Below are 14,130 nucleotides of genomic sequence, written 5' to 3' on the forward strand. Positions count from 1 at the left end.
GGCATTTGAATTGTAGTGAGTGTGAGTAGCCTAAAAAGCATTGCTATCTACGCAGACAGACACAGACACACACACACACACACACACACACACACACACACACACACACACACACACACACACACACACACACACACACACACACACACACACACACACACACACACAATTACCATGTCTGGGATTAGAACTCTTACCTAACTAGTTTATCACACTACAGCAGTACGCAGTTACAGGACATGACACAGAGATTACTGGGCTACAGCTTTCCGAAAGGCATATTTCAAACTGTATGACATCAGCAGCCTTGCCAAAGTAGGGCATTTGAATTGTAATGAGTGTGACTAGCCTAAAAAGCATTGCTCTCTATACACACACACACACACACACACACACACACACACACACACACACACACACACACACACACACACACACCACACACACACACACACACACACACACACACACACACACACATACACACACTTGCCATGTCTAGGATTAGTTTATCACACTACAGCAGTGCACAGTTATAGGATGTGCCACGGAGATTACTAGGCCACAGTTTTCTGAAAGGTGTATTTCACAGTGTATGACATCAGCAGCCTTGCCAAAGTAGGGCATTTGAATTGTAATGAGTGTGACTATCCTTAAAAGCATTGCTCTCTACACACACACACACACACACACACACACACACACACACACACACACACACACACACGTGCCATGTCTGGAATTAGAACTCCTTCTTAACTAGTTTATCACACTACAGCAGTACACAGTTATAGGACGTGCCACTGAGATTACTAGGCCATAGTTTTCCGAAAGGTGTATTTCACAGTGTATGACATCAGCAGCCTTGCCAAAGTAGGGCATTTGAATTGTAGTGAGTGTGACTAGCCTAAAAAGCATTGCTTTCTACACAGACACACACAGCTGCCACATCTGGGATTAGAACTCCTACCTAACTAGTTTATCACACTACAGCAGTATACAGTTATAGGACACACCACAGAGATTACTGGATTGCAGCTTTCCGAAAGGTGTATTTCACAGTGTATGACATTAGCAGCCTTGCCAAAGTAGGGCATTTGAATTGTAGTGAGTGTGACTAGTCTAAAATGAATTGTTTTCTACACAGACAGAGACACACACACACAGTTGCCATGTCTGGGATTAGAACTCCTACCTAACTAGTTTATCACACTATTGCAGTGCTCTGTCATGGGACACACCACAAAGATTACTGGGTTCCACCATTCCCAAAGGTGTATTTCAAAGTGGTTGACCTCAGCAGGCTTGTCATAGTAGGGTTATGGGGAGGGCAGTTTCTGTGCATGGGCCATAACCCAGTCATCTATAGGTTGACACACCACATGGGGACACATGCAGGGTTATATTACACAGGTACGTGTATACAGCTGCTACATGACTACTTCCTTGTACAGTCATGTTGCACAGCTAGCACTTGAACCACATAGTCCGAAATGCTGACAGATACCAGTGGCTAATGTTTACACTGAGTGACATCTGAACCTCATGTGGTTGTAGCCATTTGGCTATGTGCTGGGTGGGACAGGCTTCATAATAGATGGCTCCTTGTCACAGTCACTTTCTTCCACACATCTATGTACATCTACTTTTGGCTTATTATAGCATATTGTCCTTGGATATATGCCTGTATTCCTATCCACTGGGTGTGCAAATAATGAGTGGTGCATACGGAAGAGTGTCTGCACTAACATCTGCAACTGCCAGATATGTATGGTCCACTATTGTTTGCAGACATGGGCTTCATTTGTTTAAGTGTGTGAGCATTCCAGTATGACCTTTCAGTATGTTTTTGTCTGACATTGCCTTCACTTGTCTAGTAGTGTGAGCATGCCCAGTATGCCCATCTGTCGTGAATGTGTGGATCAATTCCAGGTAGTTTGTACTCCAGTGCAGACCTTTGTGTTGTACACCTACAGGTAGCAAACTGTTTCTGCAAGGTATATGTCGATCATTTGGCAATATGGGGACAAACTGTGCATGGGATAGAGTGTACTGTAGGTGATTGGGTCTGTGCTGCTTCAGCTGCATGGTACTGCTGTTAGCAGAGATATTCAGACATGTGTACCATTATGCACAGTGATGTTTTCTGTCCTCTTCTGTCAGGTGGACTTTCTTGCTCACAGTGATGTCTTGGGGGACAAGGGTGACTGCAGCTGTCACTGGAATTGTGGGCAGACACCTACGTATTCATGGTAAGTTATGCCATTCTGGAGGTGGAGCAGCAGACACTTGCTGCTGGGTTTGTGTATCCGGTTCAGTATCTTGGTACTGTGTTGGCAGAGGATCCCATACTTGTACACCCATCAACATGACAGTATGGGCTTATCTTGCTGTGGCAATGCCTCACAGCTGTACGGATTTAAACAGGTTTCCCAGATGCAGGGGCCATAGGTCAGGACATTACCCCTATTGTGGTAAACAGGCAGGTGTGTAGTCACCCATTTATGTGTTTGCAGCCAGGGATAGTGTGTGCACACAGCTTGGTGTCAGACCCTGCACATTCCATGCTGTTCATGCTCCCACCCCCCTCTGTTATTCTAACCTCTTCCATACATTATGCATACATTTTCTGATACTTTCCCTAAGGGTATCACCCCATGACAGGTGTGTGTTAATGTTGGTCCACAGTTCATGCAGTGGGACATGGTGGACATGTTACTGTGGTTTGTCCACATGGTCTTGCATATGGCTTATGTGGAGTGTGTTATGTTATTTGGGTGTCCACGACATAACATGCATTGGCAGCACATGTAAGACACAGGCCTTTGGCAGAAGTCTGTGGGGCATTAGGTGTTACTGCAGGCCAGATGTGGCAGGCCATCACATTCTGTCAGTCCTACAGTCTCAGACCACCATACAGCATATTCACATGGGGTGACAGGGTAGGTGTGATAGGTGTTCATGCCAATACCTTCTATCAGTCTTGATCAGGTGGTGTGGATGCTGGCAGGGTTCTACCCACAACTAGGGACACCCCTGCATGGGACACCTGCACTGCATGCTGCATTCTTCCACTATTGCCATATACAGGTGGGCCATACTGTACCCATTCCCCACAGCAGGAATATGACCAGCGAGGTACCTTTGGGTGGTGTTTGCATGAGCTGGGTGCATGTGTGTTATGGACACTACTTGCATCTGACACACAGATGTGCATGGGGCATTCCAGTTATGCTGGCATGTGCAGGTACATCAGCTGTTTCCCAATCCATTAGTCCTACCTCCTTTGGGATCTGCAAGTGTTCAGCCAGACATCACCGGTATCCCCTATGACAGGACCAGTTACTGTGATGTATACCTGTATGTACAATTCCAAGGGTGTCTCCATTTCACAGTGACACAATATATACTGTATGTCTGGGGTACTTTCCCCTGTGTACTGCTTGTATATCTAGCCCAACAGCCATGCCATGTCAGTCTTTCAGATGGTGACACATATTATCATCATATATTTACAATGGCTTACTGCTAGCATGTGTTATACTGGTGGGAATTGTCTTTGGCACTGCAGTTGTGAGGGCTTGTCACTGTCATCAGCAGTATTGGACAATGTCCACCAGGTCTTACCTCAACATTCATACATACTGACCACTCTCACACAATATGAAAGACACATCATCCTAACACACACAGACCCGCCTATTATGCAAATGTTACAACCTATCCTGCTACCTTGGCCACCTCTGGGCATCTGGGCTCCACTCATATTATAACGACTCATGTATGTTACTACATTTCTACACAAGATTGGGGGGGGCACACTTGACTGTTACTTCATTTCTACACTGGATAGGGGGAAGGGGCACACCTGACTGTGTCTACATGTCTATATAGGAGTGGGGGGCACACTTGACTGTTACTCGATTTCTACATTGGATTGTAGGGGGACACACCTGACTGTTTCTACATTTCTATGCTGGATTGGTGGTAGGGACACACTTCACTGTTTCTACATGTCTACATAGGAGCGGGGGACACACCTGACTGTTGCTACATTTCTACATAGGATTGTGGGGGGGGCACCTGACTGTTTCTACATTTCTACAAAGGATTGGGAGGCACACCTGACTGTTACTACATTTCTACACTGGATTGGGGGTAGGGGCACACCACACTGTTTCTACATGTCTACATAGGTGTGGGGGGGTACACCTGACTGTTACTACATTTCTACATAGGATTGTGGGGACACACACCTGACTGTTTCTACATTTCTACACAGGATTAGGGGGTACACCTGACTGTTACTACATTTCTACACAGGATTGGGGGGCACACTTGACTGTTACTACATTTCTACACAGGATTGGGGGGCAGACACCTGGCTGTTTCTACATTTCTACACATGATTGAGGGGGCACACCTTACTGTTTCTACATGTCTACATAGGATGGGGGGGGGTACATCTGGCACTTGTACACATTTGTTATGACAGTACTTGTATGTCAGGTACTCCATTTTATTTTGTATTCTAACCTATCATGCTGACTAGAGGCATATCAGTGTACTACTGGTCTTAGCTTTGGTTGACCTACATATTAGTGTCTGACTTCCTACCCTTCAGAACTAACATCCCACTTCCTGACCTGCTGTAATCTGTCTGTGTAGGCCTGGGGGGGGTTTACCCTATAGGCATCATTCAGAGGCCATAGCACAGACTCTGTTTGTGTTTTTCTACACCTGCTCTGCTGGCTGAGACTGTTGTTGGTTATGTGAACCACCCTGACTGGCATGTGTGAGTCATATGGACACACATGTCACCCAGCACATTTCCTGCAGTGGGTTTTGTCGCCCTGTGTAGTATTGGCTACTATTGTGACTCCAGTATTTGGTACATATGTCATGGTGCCACTATAGGTGTCTATTATCTGCTGGCATACCATTCAGACACTCGATTCCCTTGCATGCTCACATCCATACCATAGATACAGGTAATGAAACGTTCTACTCCATTTGGCAATTGGTAGGTTGATTGAGTTACCTTGTGGGTGTTCCAGTATTGAGGATGGTGTTGGAGGGCTACCTATGTCAGATGCACATAGTACACTCCCTATACATGGTTGAGTACAGGTAGTGTCTTGTTTGGCATCCCTTTTACTGTATGTGCGAGTCAGAGAGAGGTATCATTCCCTGGTCCCTACTGTGTCAGTGTATGTGCTATGCTTTGCCTCTTTGACAAGGCCAGGGCACACTGGGCATTCTTCCTTGTGCCTATTGGGGCAGGCTCAGGTTGTTCCTCCTCTGAGTCACTCTGTGCCTATGCAGGCCTTGGCATTGCTGGGGGGCTGTGTGGCCCTGCCCCATGCTGTTCCTGCTGCAGCCATTTCCACAGGATCATATTATTTAACTTGGCACATACCATAACATTTTTTGAGTACATCTAGCTGGTGAGAACTGCAAGGCTCCACTGGATGTGTCCGGATACCGGAACCATGACTTGATCATCCCAAACACATGCTCTATTATAAGTCTGGTCTGTGCGTGTGTCTCATTATGGTGTTCTTGTTCGGGTGTGTGTGCTTTTCTGATGGGTGTCATCAGCCACGGCTCCAGTGTGTAACCAGCATCCCCCACTAGGTGACCGTAAGGGATGTCACCATTGGCAAATCTCTGGTACAGCTGTGTCAGATGCCAGATATGGGAATTGTGATAGCTTGCAGGGCAGCCAGCACACACATTCATTATAATGCCCTGGGCATTGCACACAACCTGGCAGTTGATGAAGGGGAGACCCTTGCGGGTTATGTAGAACCTACCCTGATCACCAGATTGCACATTGATGCATATGTGCGTGCAGTCTATAGCACCCTCTAGCTCAGGGTGTTCTGCTATTTGGTGGAAGAGGTGCATATTGCTGGCCAACACCTCACGGGTGTAATATAAGTGCTCACTGGCATGTGCTGACAGGGTATCCAGAAATTGGTGGAATATTCTGGATGCTGATGCCTGTGAGATCCCCATGATATCCCCAGTTGAACTTTTGGAGCAACCTGTGGCTAATATTCCTAGGCCTACACATAACTTGGTATCCACTGGGATGGGTTACCTCTGTCCACCCTATAGCACGCCACTATCTCCAGCTCATGTAGCCCATGGTAGGTTACCCTGGGTCTGTACACTCTTCTCCATCTCCTCACTGTGGGTTGGTCAACAGTATTCACATCCTCACCACCCTCAGCCTCTTCCACATGTTGTTGTAGATGCCTGCTGCAGCCCGTATAATTTTCTTGTTTTGTTTGTTAAAAGTTCTCCGCTTGTATACACCGGTGGTGTAGAGCATGGAAAAAAAACAGAGAGGAAGGTGTTTGCATAGTTTATAGTAGTGTTCTGGGCTGGGCTGGTCTGCTGCCTGTGTAATTGTCTGATTCTGATACATTTCACTTGCCAGCTATGCTAGATCTCCTAGATTACCTTCCTACTGCTGTTTTCCCTTCACATTTTCTTCCTGTTTAAGCCCGAGGGGGCATGCCACACAAACACAGTGCTGAAATGTGCACAGAGCTGCTATTTCCTGGTTTACTTTTTTTCCTTTAAAACCCAGTGTGTTGTGCGCACACCTGCTTAGGCAATGTAAAGAGTGCTAGGCAGCCACAGACACACCCCCTTGCCTAGCTGTGCTAAGCTAAGAGCAAACCTGAGCCACAGGGCTCCAATCCACTTACAGTATGCCTGACACCCACCCCTATGATGTCAGCTAACTCCTAGGCTTGCACCAAGCTATTCCTGCTCTTACACTGTTGGGTGCTGAATAGCATGCTGGGGAAATCTTGGATTCCCTATCATTCCCCTCATTTGCATAGGATTACCTGCTAATGCATAGTTACATGTCTCACACTGAGCCTCCCTCCTTAGCGACCACTATTCACTGGCCATGTTGTCTTCTGCCTGCCATTGACTATAATGGCAGAATAGTGATTTTAGTTAAAATACGATACCACAAGAACTGTTGAAAAAACACGTATGCAGTCACCCAAGGTAGCGAGCTCCTGATGCCAAAAGGATGTTGTATATTCCAATACAGGATAAACGTGCCTCCACCAATAAAAAGCAAACGGTTCCACAAGTACTTGAGTAAAAAACCTTAACGCCAAGTTTATTTAAGCTGAAACATGCGTTTTCGCTGAAGCTACAACAACAGCTTCTTCAGAGTTTTAAAATTAGCCCGCCAAACTGAGTTTTTATTCACACGTCATTGCGTATACCCAAGACAAATTATTAAAGGGCTATACTCATAAATACATATAAAATTTGTAAAACGTTCAATAACCATCTCTGTTTACTACAAGTTAGTACTCCATTAATCATGGTGTACACAAACATGATACACAGTATAACTTCATGAGAGAAACTTTCTTTCATTCATAAAAAATAAATACATTTAAACGAAAACTTAAAAGGTTTTTTCATTATTAAGAAATTATGTCATAACATTGCATGTTAGCTGTGCATGCACTACCTCAAAATCACCCGTACCTATTCCGCAGTGTTACCTCCATCCCAAACAACATATCTCATGTCACCAACTGCAGTCCCCTTAAAAATAAACAGTTGTTATACTTATTGTAGTTTATAAGCTTAATACACATCCATTGCATTACCATGATTTACCATGTAAAGCCTAAATCACAATTATGGTGCTAATCTGCCACACACCGAAAGTGAAAGTTTTATACCACATAGTTCTTAAAATAGTTAGATAAATATTTAGCCACCCTGTAAACTAATTTATTAGTGTAGTGGGTCATAGCTGGTGTACTGGTTACAACAAAACCCACCCTTTCTAATTTTTTAAACACAATGTTTACTGTTGGAATGATGTCCAAATGTTGATGTTTATCTTTTATAACTCCTTAATTTCAGTATACATGTTATATTACAATGCTCGTTCAAGCCGGGATATGAGAAGGCGTCCAACCTCAACTGCCATTCTAGTTCTTTGTTTTCTAGAAACAGTGGTGTTGGCCCCCCTCTTCCTGTGTTAAGAATTTGGTCAATAGGTGTGAATTCAAAACTATGTCCTACGTTTTTTGTGATGTGTTTTGCTAAAGCATTTTCGGTGTTCTGTTTCCTCATTGCATAAACGTGTTCGTATATTCTGTCCCTCAGCCTTCTATCAGATTTACCTATGTAGAAGGCTGGGCAACAGTTACACGTTGCCAGGTAAATAATAGATCTTGATTCACAGTTCAGTTTTTGGTTAATACTAAATTGTTTACCACGGATACAGAAAACACTTGTTGCTTTCACAAGATGACAGTGGTTACATTGCCCACATTGAAAGGATCCTTTTGATCTACTAGTGGAATTAATTCCATTGTGTCTCTGTAATAGGACTTTCAAGCTATTTCCTCTTCTAAACGTGAACCTAGGTTTATTTCCTAATTTGTCCAACAATTGATGATTGTTAGAAATAAAGTACCAATTTTTGTACAAGATAAATTGAATTGACTTAAAGTCAGTGCTAAATTTGGTAATAAAACTACATTCAAAATTACTCGTATTGTGGTTATCATGGTCAATTATGTAACTACCACCAACGCTTATTGCATTAGTTGGCTCTCTACTTAAGTTCAGTACTGAACTTACAACCATATCTGACATTTGTTTCACTGGTAACAATGGGGAATAGTTCCCCAATGTTCTTTTACCATTGATCTCCTGAAGTAAATCATCAAATAAATGTACCGGATAATCTCTATTAATAAACATAAGTTTTAAGAAGTCACATTCCTTCTGGAATAAGACTTCTGTACTACAAATCCTGGACGCACGGATCAACTGACCCTTGATGATGGCTTTCTTTTGTTTGTGTGGGTGACAACTCCTAAAATGAAGTAAGGAGTTGCAATAGGTAGGTTTTCTATAAATACTTGAAAAATATTCGCCCTTTGTTACATCCTTACTTAATTTGATATCCAAATAATCAATTTCGTCATCGGAGAACTTTGATGTAAACCTTAAAAAAGATGTGGTGTCATTGATGGCAGCCACAAAATCCTCTGCTTCTTTCTTGTCACCCTTAAACAAAATAAAGATATCGTCCAGGTACCTAGTGTAGAATTTTAGTTTAGCTTTCCTTGGCAAGTAGTTGAAAATATTTTCCTTCTCCCAATGGGCCATAAACAAGTTCGCCACACTGGCCCCACAAGGGGACCCCATAGCGACCCCTTGCTTCTGCAGGAAGTATTTGCCATTGAATGCAAAATAGTTAGATGATAGGATTATGTCCAATAACTGGGTAACTACATTGATTTCTTTTTTGGTTGCTTTCAATTCCATTAACATAATAGAAATCCATTCAACTGCCTCCAAGTGAGGAATAGATGTATATAAATCTATGACATCTATTGTTAAGAAGTTAACCGCTTCGTCATATTCAATATTGCTAATCTTATCCAAAAACATCCAAGAATCCTTACAAATATAAGGTACTTCTTTCAGATATTTTGAAAGGATAGTGTCCACTAACTGGGCACAAGGGTATGTCAAGGAAAGCCGGCTGTCTATCAGGGCTCGAAAGGGTGGTTTCTTGACATCCTTATGAATCTTAGGTATCCCAAAGATTACAGGGGTTTTGGGCATTTGGATGTCTATATAGTTGTAAGTATCTATATCAATGTCCCCATGCAAAAAGAGATCCCTAAAATAACTTCTGTTCCTCCTATATGAGGTATTTACTTCATTTAAGGATGAAGGAGAATATGCTGGCCCTTCAAGTATGGTCTCCATGATGTTGTCATATTTACATTTATCAAAGATTGCCAGGCCACCCCCCTTATCTGGTTTTATAGCCCTTACTTGTGCCTTACTTAACCTGTCCAATTCCATAAGTTGATCTTTTGAAGCATTCTTAATAATGTTGGGTCCACTATTTTTATTAGAGTCAAGATGTCTTATATCTAATTCACAGACTTTCTCAAAAAGTAGTAAACCCGTGTGCAAGGGTGGATTATAAGTGCTCGCAAGTTTTAATCCTACCCCGTCATTGGTCCCTTGGTTATTGAACAGAAGTTTTAAGTTTAACTTCCTAACAAAAGTTTTTAAATCAATAATGGTTTTAACCAAGTCACAGCTAGAGGTAGGGACAAAGTTGTTACCATAAGCCAATAGTTCCACTAAGCAGGGGCTGATCTGGAAGGAAGAAAAATTATAAATTTTGAAATCACCTTTCTGGTTAAACAGGATAGTTAGATCATCAGTATCACTTAAACTATTATCAGGTAATGAAATCAGTTCTTGTTGTTCCAGTTCTTTTCTGGTACTGACGAGCTGTCCTTTGCCCTAAAAAACAGTCATTATCAACTTCCCCAGGAAGTTAAACTTAAAACTTCTGTTCAATAACCAAGGGACCAATGACGGGGTAGGATTAAAACTTGCGAGCACTTATAATCCACCCTTGCACACGGGTTTACTACTATAAAACCAGATAAGGGGGGTGGCCTGGCAATCTTTGATAAATGTAAATATGACAACATCATGGAGACCATACTTGAAGGGCCAGCATATTCTCCTTCATCCTTAAATGAAGTAAATACCTCATATAGGAGGAACAGAAGTTATTTTAGGGATCTCTTTTTGCATGGGGACATTGATATAGATACTTACAACTATATAGACATCCAAATGCCCAAAACCCCTGTAATCTTTGGGATACCTAAGATTCATAAGGATGTCAAGAAACCACCCTTTCGAGCCCTGATAGACAGCCGGCTTTCCTTGACATACCCTTGTGCCCAGTTAGTGGACACTATCCTTTCAAAATATCTGAAAGAAGTACCTTATATTTGTAAGGATTCTTGGATGTTTTTGGATAAGATTAGCAATATTGAATATGACGAAACGGTTAACTTCTTAACAATAGATGTCATAGATTTATATACATCTATTCCTCACTTGGAGGCAGTTGAATGGATTTCTATTATGTTAATGGAATTGAAAGCAACCAAAAAAGAAATCAATGTAGTTACCCAGTTATTGGACATAATCCTATCATCTAACTATTTTGTATTCAATGGCAAATACTTCCTGCAGAAGCAAGGGGTCGCTATGGGGTCCCCTTGTGGGGCCAGTGTGGCGAACTTGTTTATGGCCCATTGGGAGAAGGAAAATATTTTCAACTACTTGCCAAGGAAAGCTAAACTAAAATTCTACACTAGGTACCTGGACGATATCTTTATTTTGTTTAAGGGTGACAAGAAAGAAGCAGAGGATTTTGTGGCTGCCATCAATGACACCACATCTTTTTTAAGGTTTACATCAAAGTTCTCCGATGACGAAATTGATTATTTGGATATCAAATTAAGTAAGGATGTAACAAAGGGCGAATATTTTTCAAGTATTTATAGAAAACCTACCTATTGCAACTCCTTACTTCATTTTAGGAGTTGTCACCCACACAAACAAAAGAAAGCCATCATCAAGGGTCAGTTGATCCGTGCGTCCAGGATTTGTAGTACAGAAGTCTTATTCCAGAAGGAATGTGACTTCTTAAAACTTATGTTTATTAATAGAGATTATCCGGTACATTTATTTGATGATTTACTTCAGGAGATCAATGGTAAAAGAACATTGGGGAACTATTCCCCATTGTTACCAGTGAAACAAATGTCAGATATGGTTGTAAGTTCAGTACTGAACTTAAGTGGAGAGCCAACTAATGCAATAAGCGTTGGTGGTAGTTACATAATTGACCATGATAACCACAATACGAGTAATTTTGAATGTAGTTTTATTACCAAATTTAGCACTGACTTTAAGTCAATTCAATTTATCTTGTACAAAAATTGGTACTTTATTTCTAACAATCATCAATTGTTGGACAAATTAGGAAATAAACCTAGGTTCACGTTTAGAAGAGGAAATAGCTTGAAAGTCCTATTACAGAGACACAATGGAATTAATTCCACTAGTAGATCAAAAGGATCCTTTCAATGTGGGCAATGTAACCACTGTCATCTTGTGAAAGCAACAAGTGTTTTCTGTATCCGTGGTAAACAATTTAGTATTAACCAAAAATTGAACTGTGAATCAAGATCTATTATTTACCTGGCAACGTGTAACTGTTGCCCAGCTTTCTACATAGGTAAATCTGATAGAAGGCTGAGGGACAGAATATACGAACACGTTTATGCAATGAGGAAACAGAACACCGAAAATGCTTTAGCAAAACACATCACAAAAAACGTAGGACATAGTTTTGAATTCACACCTATTGACCAAATTCTTAACACAGGAAGAGGGGGGCCAACACCACTGTTTCTAGAAAATAAAGAACTAGAATGGCAGTTGAGGTTGGACGCCTTCTCATATCCCGGCTTGAACGAGCATTGTAATATAACATGTATACTGAAATTAAGGAGTTATAAAAGATAAACATCAACATTTGGACATCATTCCAACAGTAAACATTGTGTTTAAAAAATTAGAAAGGGTGGGTTTTGTTGTAACCAGTACACTAGCTATGACCCACTACACTAATAAATTAGTTTACAGGGTGGCTAAATATTTATCTAACTATTTTAAGAACTATGTGGTATAAAACTTTCACTTTCGTTGTGTGGCAGATTAGCACCATAATTGTGATTTAGGCTTTACATGGTAAATCATGGTAATGCAATGGATGTGTATTAAGCTTATAAACTACAATAAGCATAACAACTGTTTATTTTTAAGGGGACTGCAGTTGGTGACATGAGATATGTTGTTTGGGATGGAGGTAACACTGCGGAATAGGTACGGGTGATTTTGAGGTAGTGCATGCACAGCTAACATGCAATGTTATGACATAATTTCTTAATAATGAAAAAACCTTTTAAGTTTTCGTTTAAATGTATTTATTTTTTATGAATGAAAGAAAGTTTCTCTCATGAAGTTATACTGTGTATCATGTTTGTGTACACCATGATTAATGGAGTACTAACTTGTAGTAAACAGAGATGGTTATTGAACGTTTTACAAATTTTATATGTATTTATGAGTATAGCCCTTTAATAATTGTCTTGGGTATACGCAATGACGTGTGAATAAAAACTCAGTTTGGCGGGCTAATTTTAAAACTCTGAAGAAGCTGTTGTTGTAGCTTCAGCGAAAACGCATGTTTCAGCTTAAATAAACTTGGCGTTAAGGTTTTTTACTCAAGTACTTGTGGAACCGTTTGCTTTTTATTGGTGGAGGCACGTTTATCCTGTATTGGAATAGTGATTTTAGTTAGAATGCTTAATTTAGGTTTATTTTCTTATCCCCCCCACCCCCCGATTCTGTTTGCGTGCTGCTGCTCTACACTTAAACAGCCGAGATCAGCTAAAGAAAATAAAAGTTGATTTTTTTTTCAACTGTTTTCCATGCCAATGGCCTTATACTTGGCCATTAGCATACTTTCTAAATGATATGCACCCTTTATTTAGAGCTGTCATGGCTCCGTTTTGGAATTTGCAGAAATGTACTCAGTTACTGGCGGTGTACATTTCTGCAGATTACACTAGTCCTGCATGGCCAGTTTCCACAAATTCACCTCATTTGCATGGATTTCTCCTGCAAATGGGGTAATTTGCATACAGGGGCTGAGTCCATGCAGAACTAGTGCAGGAGCGCTCGTGCACGTCCCTACAGGTTATTCCTGGATCGCATGGCAGACATATTGCCTGCTGGAGCTCCTGCACTAATCCTGCATGCCGTGCAAGCCTTGCAGATTCCAGTTAGTCATAAATCCCTGCAAAGTATTCTTGTTTAGCTCATAGGAGAGAAAAGTTCTTTTACTGGAATTATACCAAACAGAAAAAAATAATAATTCTGCTTTATTTGATAATTCACTTAAAATCTATTTGAATTGAAGTGGCACATATTGACCACAGCACTTGAACTCCTAAATAATCTGTAGAATAGTTATTTTTTCTGTTCAAGGATATTTTTACATTGTAATTACTTTAAGCAAATAAAGCAAATCAGTTTTATTTGTTTTTGTCTTTTCAACAGAAAGAACCAAGATAAAGATTAATTCCATGGTGTGGAAATATAAAGCCTCGTTTGTGACACAGATGATAATGGATTAATTAATTCCCCAAATTATGGAGG

The sequence above is a fragment of the Protopterus annectens genome, chromosome 7.part0 (assembly GCF_019279795.1).
Source record: "Protopterus annectens isolate FY-2018-M chromosome 7.part0, PAN1.0, whole genome shotgun sequence".
In the NCBI taxonomy this organism is placed as follows: domain Eukaryota; kingdom Metazoa; phylum Chordata; order Ceratodontiformes; family Protopteridae; genus Protopterus; species Protopterus annectens.